Below are 14,686 nucleotides of genomic sequence, written 5' to 3' on the forward strand. Positions count from 1 at the left end.
TGGTTTAAGATAAACCTGGATGGATGTGGTATCAGACTTAACTGACTTAGGTTAAATTGGTTTATTGCACTTCTATCCCAGATCCCCTCCAGATTCAAATTAACTCACAGTCCCCAGCACCCAAGATGCTTTGTACCTCCCCTGCAACCCCCACCCCCTTCACAGGGTGGGTGGGCTGGCCTTAGGCCAAGGTGTTTGCTCCAGCCCAGCAGGGAGGTGTGCTCTAGCACTCCCCGATTTCTGGCCTGAGTCACTGCATGCATGTGGCTGCATTTCCAGAATCAAATGCGAAAGTCTGTTCACTTGCTTATTGGTTCAATCTACACAGCTTAGACTAGCCTGCGAAGACTGAATCAATTCAGCCTTGGGATTTTTGACTGTCTTTACTTAGCCTTAAAGACCTACAGAAAAAAAATCAATTTGGTACTTGCTAAGAATATTTTTGCAAGCTGAATATAGCAACAGATGGAGTTCTAATTTAGGCCCCAATTTCACAACCTCCTAACATGCTACAAACTTCACTTGCATTAGGCAGGGCTTAAGAGGAAGTGGCAAACCAGTCATTTACTGGTGAAAGAGGTGAAAGGTTTTGGCCTTGACACAGCCAAGAGAACAGTGGCTGGATTTGATCAGATGTTCAAAAGTTTGTTCCCACATCTAGAATCAGCAAAAATGTCAGCCCCACCTCAATAGTTTACTGTTAAAAGGCTGAACTCCTGGAGCTACATCCCTATCTTGCATAAATCATTATTTTTCTGGGCCAAGTGCTGATTTACAGCAATTGAAGATCTAAACATGACTCTTTCTACCCATGAGACTACCACCCAGTATTCACTGATTGCTTTTAAATGGGCTGCACTCCCGGGTTCCTAGGGTATCTGTTGAATCTGGGGGGAATATAACAACATTTATCTAAGCATTCCTCCATGACTTTTGTGAACTGAACAAAAGTCCCATTTAAAAAAATGAATGATTTATGATAGTGTTACCTCTTTGCAGAGAAGCAGTGAGGGTAAGGGAGCAGCTAAGCAGGAAGAACCTAAGCCTGCCCAAATTTCTTTATGTCCTCATGTCTTGCTTATCTTCTCATACTTCCTGTGGCAACCTTCGAAGGACTTTGTGGCACCCCAAGGTGCCCTGGAATTCTGGTTGAGAATCACTGGTATAAATTCACCATTTCAGTAACACTGCACTGTGCCATGTTATAATAAAAGCAAAACATAGTTGTTCCTGGCATAGTTATTTCTGCCTTTCCGAAGTGAATGCAAAATACTTTCCCTCTGCCTTGGTAGTATTTTACACTAACTTAGCTCTGTGATGTATAACGTCACAAGGTGAAATAACCTCTGATCATTTGGTAGTCACTCAGACTGTACTATCTCCACCAGCATGCCCTTGCCTGATCTCTGCATAATCCTTATCCCAGCTAGTCATTAAAAATGTACTTCATGACTTTTCACAGACATGTTTTGGCTAAACATTTCCTAACCTGGCTTCTCATTCCATTCTCAAGGTCTGTACATTGTTTCTATGGTAATTTCTTTTTAAATCAAACTTTGTACTTTTCTTTTGACTTTGCACTTCAGCTAGAACATTTTCTTTTTAAACAAAACAGAATCCTCCTCCATAACCCCACCTTTGCCTTCAGGGCCCTGGGGAGGAAAACATATGAACCAATTCTGCTTAGTGCTTTAACATCCAAGTAATATCCTCAGTAAGTCCATGGTCACCTTGTTGCCCTCTGCGTCATACCCTCCATACCTTCTAATACATTTCTTTAGAGAAACACAATCTTGAGTAAATCTCCTGTGATTATCAGCAGGGAGCCTTGTTTTTTCTGATAAGAAAAAATTCCCCAATTTTCAGAATAAATAAGTACCCAAAATCCACATTTTTCCATGATTAAAATCTATCTATATATTAGTGGTGTTTCATTTTAATCACAGGAAAATGTGGATTTTGGGTTACTTTTTTAAATCCAAAAACTGGGGATTTTTTTTAATCAGAGAAAACCAGGATCACTATTTATCAGATGACCATCTACTTTGGTTCTATGCCTCTATTATGTATTCATGCAAAACACAAATTCTCTAATCTTAATAGTTGTGGGGAGGAGGGCATAGACCTTTGGCTATGCCCAGCAGAGTATACCAAATCTCTTCTAATCATGGAAGATAAGCAGCTCTGGCCCTGGCTAGTAACTGGGGAAGGGGCTCTGGAAATCTAAGCCAAAGAGATGTGGCCAAATACTGGTGAATTCTAGACTATAGTAACAAAAATGAGTAATAAGATTTCATTCGGTCTTGACATACTGCTGAGCTGACAGATGGGGTGGTAGAGGGAGGATTCATAACTTTTTACGCTATTGCTAAAAGCTAAAAAGAAAAGTAGGGGAGTTTGGCTTAACACTTTTTGCACTGTAAGCAACTGATAGTCCCACATGTTCCACATGAAACTTTTAAACTACAGTAAATTATGGTTGTGCAGGTTCAAGCTGCTGTTAAGAGATATGAGTAATCAGATATGAAGAAGTGAAGAAGGCATAAGTCGCAACAACACTGGTTTTACAACGTGGCTGTGAAAGATTCGTGCTTGAGGGCATACATAAAAATATTCAGCAATGAAGTTTACCCATTCTTTATGTAACACTTTTCCTCAGTTGATGTCAGAGCATTATAAAAGAAACTCCATATCCTTACTCTCCTTTTGTTGGTGGGGAAGCTGTGATTGCAGAGAGGGGCAATGACTCGCCAGGATTTACCCTTTCTAGTGATGAAGCACAATGGTTTTCAGAGGTATAAGACACTCCTAACTTCTGTCATCTTCATAGGGAACCAGGGCTGCTTACCCTCTCTACCCTACACCTTTCCTTCCATTTCAGCATAATTTCTATTGCCTCTGTCAGCTCATTCATTAGGCTACCAGAGCAGCTAAAAATCTAGAACCAAATGGGACTGCTTTAATTCTATCACCTGGACCCTTTCGAAAACACAGTACTAACAAACCTCTGATTCAGCAAAAGTTCACGCTCTGTTTGATTTTTGACATTAAGGGTTAAATCCTACTTTCCCTTTGTGCACTCAAGTGGCACTTATAAAGCTGTGTAACTGCAGGTGTTGGCACTTAGGCACAGCCTGGCATCTATGAAGCTACACCTGGGATCAGAAGGCAGCACTCTGACTGCATCGATGGAATAAAATCACCTGGGTACACATGTAATGCTGTATAAGTCCCAATCCTTTGGTCACAGAAGAAGCAGGATGAAGAGACCCTAACTGCTAATAGTTTTTCTGCATTTTGCATCTAATGTTCATTGGTTAAGCAAAAGAAGCGCTGGAGAGCATTCTGGGCAATGCTGAACACACTGTCTAGTGGTTACAACTCTTGGTTAGAAAACAGGCAATGCATGTTCGAACTCCCCTTGGATGAGGGGGCCTAGAACCGGGGTCTCATGATTCCTAGGGAAATGATTTCCCCCTGGGATACTGGGCTGAAAAAGGGAAAAAGCCCTCCTCCCACATTTCACATACATACCAGGGCCATCAGGTTCTGCCACATGTAAGTGCCACTTAAACACCTAAAGGTGAAATAGGATTCAGCTCTACGTGTTGTCACATTGACTTCAAAGAAACTACACACAATGCATAAAATTTAACACACAATGAAGTCTTCAGAATCAGAACCTATTTTTCTCAGAAACCAAGTATTTTACTTCAGATTCAATGTGCTTCAGATTTGATTCAGTGCTTCAGAAATATCAGTTAGATAACTTGGATCAAACGTTAATGGTCTTGCAATATTTGTATACATATGTACCCGTGCAGGTAAAAACAGCTTTACGTTTACAGAATGACCTTCTTCTCAGGTACGTAATGTGCAGCTGAAACCGCCAAGTGAAACCTGAATTTAAGATGAAACTATTTGAAAGTCACGTTGTAAAGTTTTAATCCAATTTATCTTAATGAGACCAGATTATTTCAGAACATGGAATTAATTTGCTGATAGTTGGCTTCAGATTCACAGAAATAGTCATGAAACTTAATCAACATTTCACTGAATGTGTTCTAAGTTTTGGAGTTTGTTACCTCCTCTGGTTTCAGGGTTTGTCACAAATGGTTCAAAAAGTTCCAACACTTGGAAATGACATTGTTCTGATTTACAAGTGACTTAAGCCATATCAAGAAAGTTCACTTGGTATTATAGAATAACCTCCTTCAAGCCAGTTTTGCTTAGGTATGAAAGAACTTCCCTAAATATTTTTACTACTGCTCCATGAAAAATCCCATAATCAATTTTCATCACCATCATTCTATAATGAACTGGGACAAACAACTAGGGAAGAGTATAAGAGAATGGTTTGTTAGAGGATGGATTCAGGTTGGATGTAAGGAAGAACTTCTAAGGGTGACCAGAATCAGCCCCAACCTTGGAAGTCTTAATTACGTAATAATAATGATGAAAGCCGGAAGCACAAACATTTGTGCTGACAGTGAATCAGTAGCAGTTCGGTGCATGTGTTATGTCTTGGCTCAGTTTGGAGGGCTAAAAATCCTGTACACCGCTACAGATATCAAGCACTAGGGATGAAATGCTTGTTCCACTTAACATGACTGAGATTTTTGCCATGGATTTCAATGAGGCCAGCTTCCCAGGTATTCTTATTAAATTCATCCTTGAAGCAGCACTGTTAGTCATGGCTATACTGCTTGCCTTTTCCCTCTGCCATTTTTTAACATGTTCTATATATAATATCTAGGGTACCATGAGATCTTTTGATATAAGATATATAATATAAGGTTTGGCCAGGACAGTTCTGGATTTTGTGGGCCAGTCCCAGCTGGTTGGTGAAGATTAAAACAAATGTCTCAGGCATAGGGCACAGTCTGGCAGGGAAGCGGAGCAGCACAGTGTGCCAGAAAGGCAGGTACTGCTGCTGCCTGCTTGCCTGCCTGGGGCACCATACTGCTTTGCCTCCTCCTCTGTCTGCAGCGGCACCACCGCCTTGGGGGCAGAGGGTAGGGTAAGTGTCCCGGATGTCATGGATTTCCTTATGGCCACCCTATGTATACATATGACATTAGGCAGTGTCAACTCCAGGGTTTGGGGACTTTGAGACTGGAGAACTCTACTCCCTCTATAAGAGGAAAGGAAATAAGACAGCTATGGCTAGCATCATTTAGCTAAATTATAATATAACATACCCATAACTGCCTCCACTCAGCTTTATTGCTTTAACTGGAATTTATTTATGCTTTGGTCAGATGAATTGGATTAGATGATTACAGCTCTACTCATCTAAAGCATAAGTACTATGTAGGGTATGTCCTGGAACAAGTGGGTCACCCTGACTTTATGCGTTATGGACTTTGGTTTATTAACAAAATCCACACTTGGTGGAGGAAAGGGGGAAGGGTTCTGTTCTACTGTGTAGGAGCTCTGTCCTGCAGAGCCACGAGTCTGTTAGTGGGCTGCATTTTACTTTCAGTTCCCCACCTGGAGATTCAGTGTCCTGCGTAAAATGAATGTAATCAGGGAATGAAATCAGGGTAGGAAGGAACAGGACTGCAAAACTGAATTTGCAGAGCTGATTCCACAGCCCTTCATTCGGGAGCATGTACCTGGTGGGCAATGACAGCACAGGGCCAGGGCTGGGGCAGATCCACGATCCACTCCCTGCACAACAGATCATGACCTACCTGACTTGGGAGAGGGGAGGAGTGCAAGCTTGTGACCTGGCCGTCATTGCCCCCATCTCACCCCAGCACAGGTGTACATGGACAGCCTCAGTGCAGTCTGGCTGCAGAGCAGCACAGCTCAGCAGGGCAGGGCAGGGCACGATTCACCAGGATCACCCTGCGCTAGTGGGCCATGCCATTCCACAGCTACGCAGTACTGGGGCTGCCCCTGCATGCAGGTGGGGCAGCAGGGACAGCAGGCCCAGGTCACGGGCATGCACCCTGCCTCCCTCCCTGGTCAGGCCGGTCACACTTCATCTTGCAGGGAGTGGATCACAGCTCTGCCCTGGCCTGTGCTGTCACTGCCCTGCAATCCTGGCTCCTGGCCCTGGTCCTGCCTGCCTGTCCTGCTCCCAGGTGCCAATCCCCAACCACCCATGGCCCCATCCCCCACTGTGTGCCCGGGAACAGTGGGACCAGCCACATACACCATAGCCCAGGCCACCTCCTGTGCCTAGGCTTGGGGGGAGCGGGGGCAAAGGACCTGCTGCAGGTCAGATAAGATCCTGTGGCGTGCTGAAACTGGGCCATTGGTTGCATGTTGCCCAGCCCTGTGCTAAGGGGAAGAGTATTTAGGCAGGGCATATTCAAACTGATCTGCCTCTTGCCCCTCACTTCCTGCAATTTACTTCATTTAGAGACTTAGGAATCTTACTATGGAGTCCCGCAGGTCCTATGAGTCAATTTTTGGATGGGTAGAATTTGTCATGGGACGTGACATCTGGACTCAATAAGCGGAAAAATTATTTGGAACTGTGAGGATGCTCTCATTTTCCTGTACATAAATTCGTGGAGTTTTCAGGTTTTTTTCATTTTCCCTTTTCCCAGTTAAAAAGAGTTTCATGTTCCTACTGTTCTCACAGGGCTGCTGAGTGCTTATGAGCAAAGAAAGAGCCACCCATGAAGGTGATGAGGAAGGTTATATTTTTAATTTCCCAGAGCCAAAAATAGGAGCACAGTTGTGGCTGGGAGCTCAAACCATAGTTGATTTGCTTTAGAGGAAGATCTGCAAGATTGACTGAACTTGTTGGCACCTGGCAGATGGGTTCTACTACTGCTTTTTATAAATTTTGGGAAATACAATGACACATAAAAATGTATCCTTTACTATCACCATATGGCTGCAACCTGAGAACCCCATCAATGCAGGCAGGATTCATCAGTGGCAATTAAACTTTTGTAGAGCTTGTGGCAGGCTGTTGAAGCTCTGCCAATAAGGCTATCCATACTGAGACCAGAACTATATTAGCCACAGAACCTGAAATGGTGTGCACAAAAGAGAAGGGGGGGAAAAAGAGCTAAAGCTAACAAAATAAAGGTGTATGGAAACAAGTAGTACAGTGCAAAGACTCAGGCCAGCAATCAGAAAAAAACCACATCAAAGCATGCACCTTCAGCCTACAAGGAAACAAGCAAGAAAAGAATGAAGGGAGCCAGAGAAAGGTAACCTAAGATAAAGCTCTGCCCACAACTGCAGCCCTCCTTGAGCTGTTCTTTGTCTCCTTTTGTTGTCTGACTTAGCTGATTCTTAAAAAGCCTGTTCAGCAGTGGCACATCATTTTAAACACTGTAATAGCACATTGCAAAGCTGCGCTCAGTCAAAGCACTTAACAGATGAATCCTTTCATCGCCATCTTCTTCAGTGACCTGAGCTCACAGCCAATCTTCTCTAAAACATTACAAATCTACTATACACATAACATTTGCCTTCAGAATAATGAATGAATGATACTCCAACAGGAATTTTTTTTCAAAGGAATTTCTCTACCAGTATCATTGTCACAATAGAAATATATTACAGGGCCCTGTTATGCTAGGCCAGTGGTTTTCAATTTGTAGCCTGTAGACCCCTGGAAGTCCACAGACTGTGTCTAAGGGGTCTGTGAAAGATGACTATGATCAATCAAAAGTATGTGAGTACCCACACTTACAATTCAAAGGGGTCCTCACCTCCATTTGAAATTTCCAAAGGGGTCCAACCTTTGGTCAACATTTTTTAGGGGTCTATAAATTAAAAAAAGTGGAAAACCACTGTGCTAGGCACTGTATGAACACAAAATGAGAAACAACCTCTACCCTAAACTACTTACAACATAAAAATTAGACAGGTTTTTCTAGTAGTCAGAACAAGAAATGTGCAAATCAGTAGTCCTGGGTTCTAGTTCTGTCTCTATCCCGTATCATCATCGACTAGCTCTCAATACAAGGATGATGTCTGCTAGGGGCGATGACTGGTGAGTTTTAAGGTGGCTGAGGAGTCCACTCTGTGCTCTGCAAGTTTTTCCACAGACATGACAAATAGTGCATTTGGGGGAGAGAGGAGGTGCTGGAGCACAGATGCTGCGCACTTTCCTTCCTCCTCTGCCTTTTCTCGGCTTCCTGAGCGAGTCAGTTCTCTTCAAAGCTGTAGCTTGATGTATGGTGCAGTACCACTGAGACCTCTTACCACCCAGCACGTCCCAATTTGTAGGGTTGATGCCACCCTTCTTAAGGTATGCTTTCAGGGTGTTCCTGTAATGTTTCCTCTGCCCTCTGCAGGTCCTCTTACCATGACTGAGTCAAGAAAAGAGGATGTGCTTCAGGAGACGAGTGTCAGCCATTTGCACACAGTGGCCAGCCCAGCAGAATTGATGTTTCATGATCTTTGCCTCAATGCTGGTTATATTAGCTGCAGAGAGGATGCTGGAATTGGTGCAGTGGTCTTCCCATCTAATGCAAAGGATCTTCCTGAGGCAACACTGGAACCATTCCAGGTGCTTAACATGGCTTTAGTATGTTACCCACATCTCACACCCATAGAGGAGCATGGGGATAACCATTGCATTGTAGAGCAGGATCTTAGTCTCCATCTGCAGATCTTAGTCAGCAAAGACATGGCGAAGCAGCTTTTCAAAGGATATGCTGGCACAGAGAATCCTATGTTTGATTTCTACATCAAGACTGACTGCCTTGGTAGTGGCCAAGGTATGGGAAATGCTTGATGTTTTCCAGGGGTTCTCCATCTATGGTAATTTGTGGGGGGAGGGCAGCATCTTGTGCTAGGGCGGGCTGATGGAGCCTAGGTCTTCCCAATGTTAAGGGAGAGTCCCAGGCTATGACAGGCACCTGAGAAAAGATCAAGGGTGGACTGCAGATCGGTTTCGGTGTGCATGAGGCGTATTGAAGGTCGATGATGCTTGCCTTGGTAACTTTCATTTCGCTGTGAAGGCACCACAGGTTGAAAAGCTGACTGTCCATTTGATACTCAACCCCGGTTCTGGGAGGAAGGCGGTCATGGATGAGAATCAAAAACACACCAAGATACATGGAAAAAAGTATTGGGGCAATGACCAGTATGGATGGTAAATAGGTCTCTCTCTGATCCACTGCAATGGACTGTGGTGGTCATGCTGTCATGGAGTAGCCTGAGGACACTGATGAACTTCAGAGGACAAGTTTATCAGTGTACTGGGCTATAGTTCTGCCTCTATCCCTTATACACGTATACTGAATCTAAACATGCAAATAGTCCCACTGAAGTCAACTGAACTCAGTACCCACTTAATTAAATGCTTGGGTGGATTAGAGCCTATACAACCAGGGACAAGTTGTTATATCCTTCTATGTCTCAGTTTGCCCATCTCTAAAGCATTTATAACAACTACTTGTTTTGTGGTGATATTTTGAGCCTTAATTCAAGAAAAAAAAATGCATCCAGATTCAAGCTTTATAAAACAGTGGAAAGTAGCGTTCTGTTGGATAGTATTTTCTCTTCAGGTTACAGCTTAGCATTTGTTGAAACACTGAAATCAGGGAAACTTCACTGGCACATTTTTTACCCAGTTTTAAAAAGAGAACCCTGTTGTTTTGTACAGTGCTAGAGTACATAGCAAACATCGCTCGCCATCACTAGCACCAGCAGATGAGGACAGGATGCAAACTAATCTTTACTGAATGCATTGTTTCTAGCTGTGCTCAAGCCAAGCAGTTGGCATTGTCCTGAAGCAAGCAAAGAGTATAATGTTCTGAGTTTCAGTAATGAAAGTTAAGGATACCTCTCATCTCATGGAGACCTATCACAGAATTGGGAGGAAGACACATCTTACCCTGTACAGAAAACAGATCCTGGGAGTAGGCATGTGACTGATAGTGACAATGTAACCAGCCAGGTGAGAAAAATTTGACTTCAAACAAAGCAGTTTTGAGAATGGTGTTTATGAACAAACCTTGATTGTCACAATGTAGAAACATCTTATTCCACTTTGGTTGTGCGGTCTTAATTCAAGAGTGCGGTAGCAAATCTATTATGATTAAAGAGACTTTGTAGTCTTAAGTCCCTATCTCTAAGTGCTTTTGACCCACAAATTCATTATTTAAAAAGCTATAATTGCTCACACTTGTTTTCACCCCAAAAGAGAATATATCTGCATCATCAAATTAAATGCCATTTGGCTGATTTTGATTTTCAAAGAACAAACACTTTTAACAGATCACAAATGCTGTAGATGATTTCCTTATTATACACAGGTACCTGGAACACATCCATTATTAAGTGCTAGAATGTGCCTTTAGTCATGGTCCTGTATAAAGGATAGTTCATATTGTATATACCCCAAGCACAGCCCATTCCAAGTGGCTGATCCAGCACACAGAAGTCAGTGAAAGGTTTCTCATTGCTTTTTAAAGATATTGGATCAGACCCTCAGAGCATGTCCAAACTCTTGTGACTATAGTGTAGTATGGCTGGTAGACAGTCTTCTGGGAAGATCATCTTTTTAAAGCTGAAAAGATGAGGAAGAGGCTGTGATACAGCTTTCTAAAATAGCTTCCTACTACCTTTCAGGTTCCTCCTGCAGCATAAATGATTTAATTTACAGCAATTTTTACAATTACAAATAGTGGTCATAAAACCAAGTAGACTTCATACATGAACAAAAATGCATTTCCTAAACCAGAGATTCTCAACTGTTTTGGACTTCTCTGTCACTGAATTTGATACACCTCTCACTGGACTTGAGGTACTCCTCCATAACTTTGGCAAATTGAGTGGCACCCAATTTCAAAAACTGTTTTTATATATTTCAGTGCTTATTTCTTTGCAGAGGAGCCAGGCAGTAGGAATGGGGGACTGTCTAGGCAGGCACAAGCCTGAGCCTGCGTTTAGCACTTAGTTTATCTGCTTATCTTCTAATACCTCATTTATCTCCTCACATCTCAGGCCACCCTTCAAAAGATCTGGTGGCACCCTGGTTGAAGTTTTTCCAACTATTTAGTTGGTCTAATAAAAGATCTCACATCTATCCAAAGAACCTTGTCTGCCCCAAAACGTCACCTCTTTCCCAGCCTTGAAACTTGAACTGAGCGTAAGTAGGTAACAAAACCTGTGAGAAGTTTTAAATTGCTCTTAAAAAATGCAACCTATGTTTTCAGGTTGACTCTCCCCCAAACATGAATCATTTCCATTTCATAATCTTGGTGTGGTTGACCACATCAGAGCAATTTGTTGGAAAACATGCTAAAAGCAGGCTTAGTCAGGATCTGACTACAGTCTTATGCAAGTTAAAGCCAATTCCTTATAACAGCCTGCCTCACTGTCTTATACTACAGGGACACAGGCCTCCTCCATAAAATTCCTGGATGACTGCACAAAGATGGCATGTCCCAGGAAGCATAGGGTTGACCATGCCATGATCACTCAGGTCCACTGATGTGCTTCAGAGCTGGAAGTTCACCAATAAAGCTCATCATGGGTGCCTGCTTTTGAGTCCTCACTGTCAGGACTCAAGAGCAGGAACACCGGGGATGAGCCCAGAGTAACTTCACTGATGAATGTTCAGGCTTGGAGTGTGCCAGCAGACTCAGTTGAGCAGGGCAAGTTTATGCCTATCCTCCCAGAAACAGCTGTTGCCCTGGTATAGACAAGCCCTTAGTATGTCTGGATCTCGCAATTCCCTGCCTGTAAAATGGGAATAATAGAGCTTCCCTACCTAACAAAGATGTTCTAAGGCTTCTGCGGCACTCAGATAGTTATTCGGGAAACGTAAGTACTTGATTTATATTCAAAAAAGGGAATTAAATTATTATTTTAAACATAATTGAGATCCTCTTTATAATTTATCACTGTTCCTCCTCTGCTCACAGGAATTATGACTGAAAAGGTGTGCTATGGCTTTGTATGTGGCTGTAGGTCCATGACAGAAGGAAAAGATAAAAGCAGGATTCATGCAGCGATTTTATAGAGAAAAAGCTTCCAGTGTAGATCTTTTATTCTCATGAGTTGTTTTTTCTTCTTTTTCTCCTTTTTCTTCACGTGTCGGTTACAACAAAAATAATAATTGGTGTCTCATCTGCATATAACTAGCTAGCCATTCAAAGTATTTGCATTTCCAAAACCACATGCAGATGACAACCTCAGGAAAAAAAATGACAAGCCTTTATAATATCCTAATTCTGAATGCAAAGTATTCACCATTATAACAAGCATTATGCTTTTGGTTTTGTTCATTGGAGATCATCACATTCATGTTATTTGGTACGTTAGCTTTCACACTTGTTTGAACAGCAAGTTAGATTTCTGATATATCCAGTGAACTATCCTACTCATGCGAGCATACTACAGGATTTTAGTAGTACGTGAACAATGATGTCTTGACTGAAAAACCTAGCAATTCTACAGAACACTAATAATTTAAGAAAAATTAAATAAATGCAAACAAATATGAGAATGAAAAGAGACACCTGAGGAAAACCGGTGTCCCTCCCAACTATATAGTTGGTCTAGTAAATGGTATCACCCACAAACACCCTTGCCACTCATAGAAATAAAAAACCTATTATTTAATATTAACCTATAAGCACTGTTATAAAAATAAGTAAATAATAGAAAAGATGAAAATTCTAGAGATTGTAGCAGGTTTGTGAGGTTGATATTTTAGTAGGTAACATTCTTGTCTGCAATGAGGACATCAGTAACAAATGGACAAACAGCAGGCTTCAGTGTTTCAAACCTACTTTTTCATTTTTTTCCTGGAGTGTAAGATGGCTGTAGGACCTTGTCTAAATGAAGTGTTACATAAGTTCATTAAATGTATTTAGCTGAATAACTGTAAATTCCTGCAGAAATAATCAGTGGAACTCATGAGCAGTGACATTCCTACAGAGATAAGCTGAATTTTAATACCTCAAAGTGCTTACTAAAAAAGCAATGTGCAGGGTTCAGCAATGACAGAACATAGCATAATTGAACGATAAACCATTAAGTAGACTCTTACTACCCTCACAATGTTGTGCTCTTTCCTCTAGATTTCTTATCAGTTCACATTCAAACAGGATGTATCAAAGCAAAACAACCTATGGTACTACGTCTGTACTATGAATGTTACATAATCCCACCTTCCCACTGTTTTTTTCCTTTTACTAAATAGAGACACCTGTCTGGCTTCTCAATGCCCAACATTTCTGTGCTGTCACAATTATTTTTTTCATTTAGATTTAAATTAATTTCAAAAGGATGCCTATGAAAGACTGCAGGCCTGCTAATATTAATAACAAAATAAAATCCCAGCAGCCTGAAAGCAATATTTCAACAGGAATTCAGTGAGGCGGGCATCTATAGACACCACTTTATCAGCATGGGAAATATACTTTATCAAACAGATATTTTGCAGTGTGCAGAAAAGGTCACCAAATTCAAGCTATTCAGACCAGGGGGAAGAACAAGTTTGTGTCCTGGAGCCTGCACTGTGCATACCCTGCCATCTGCCGCCAGGGAGATCCAGCTGTGGGACAATAGCAGAGCAAGGGAAAAAGTCTCTCAGGTCGGCCATTTGCGAGCAAGTTAGGGCTTTAATAGGACATAACCAAACCCTAACCAGTGCCCAGAAAGCAATAGGCAGCCAGTGGCGATCCAGAGCAACCAGGAGGTACTCTACTCAATAAAAGAGCTTCAGTCATTTAATGGTTTTTCAGATATAGCTGTATGTAGAACAAGAGTCCAGAGTAGAAAAATCTATTGGAATAAACAACTATAAATAATCTAACAGCTATCTCAATTTAACTGTACTAAAATGTTTTGTACTGTACTAAAATGACCTCATAACTTTGGATACTAATGGCTTAAAGTGAACTTAAACAGACTGCAAACAAAGCTAAATGTTTACTTCCTGCTTTTTTAATGGCTCATCAAATATATATTATAAAGACAACTCTCAAAGTATCCTTTGCAATTAAAATGTTAGGTGGATTTTTTTGCATTTAGCTATACAGCATATTATATAATGACTTGTACTTCCTCCCAGAATTCATCATCCGGTTAATTAACACCCTGAAGCATCTTGTACATTTTAAGACAGTTTGTCCCTGGCTCTGTGCAAACATGCAAAGAAGAGGAAAGGTGCATGGATATTCCTGTATCTCCTCTCCTTGACTCCGTGCCAAGGAGCCAGCAAAATAGAAATCTTTAAACATAAGGAGTGTAAAGAAACTTGCAGGGTTAGCAGTAACAGAGATGCCACCACACTCTTCAAAGAGAAGGTGAAAACAATAGGAATACTCCCCCACTCAGAGCACCAATGCCTTCTCCAATGGTGGTTCATTTTGGTACTTTCCAGGGCTCTAGTAATTCAAAACCTTATTCATCAAAGCCTATTTCCAGTATGATGACTACTACTTCATGATTATGTATTATCCAGTTCTCATTTAAAGACTTCAAGACACGATGAATCCACTTTTGGAGTTTGGTCTGTTAATTCCCTCCCTGTGTAAAAACCTGTGCCTTCCCATTTGAATCTGTCTGGGTTTCATATTTCAGCCCCTGGTTCTTGCCATACCCTTCTCCACCCTCAGGCCCCAGGGGAGGTGCACCTAGGCCAAGGGTCAGTGAGGACACAGTCAGGGAACATCTAGAGGGACTGGATGTATTCAAATCAGCTGGTCCGGACGATCTCCACCCCCGAGTGCTGAGGGAATTAGCT

Source organism: Crocodylus porosus, unplaced genomic scaffold, assembly GCF_001723895.1.
Source record: "Crocodylus porosus isolate Cpor-Errol unplaced genomic scaffold, CroPor_comp1, whole genome shotgun sequence".
Classification (NCBI taxonomy): domain Eukaryota; kingdom Metazoa; phylum Chordata; order Crocodylia; family Crocodylidae; genus Crocodylus; species Crocodylus porosus.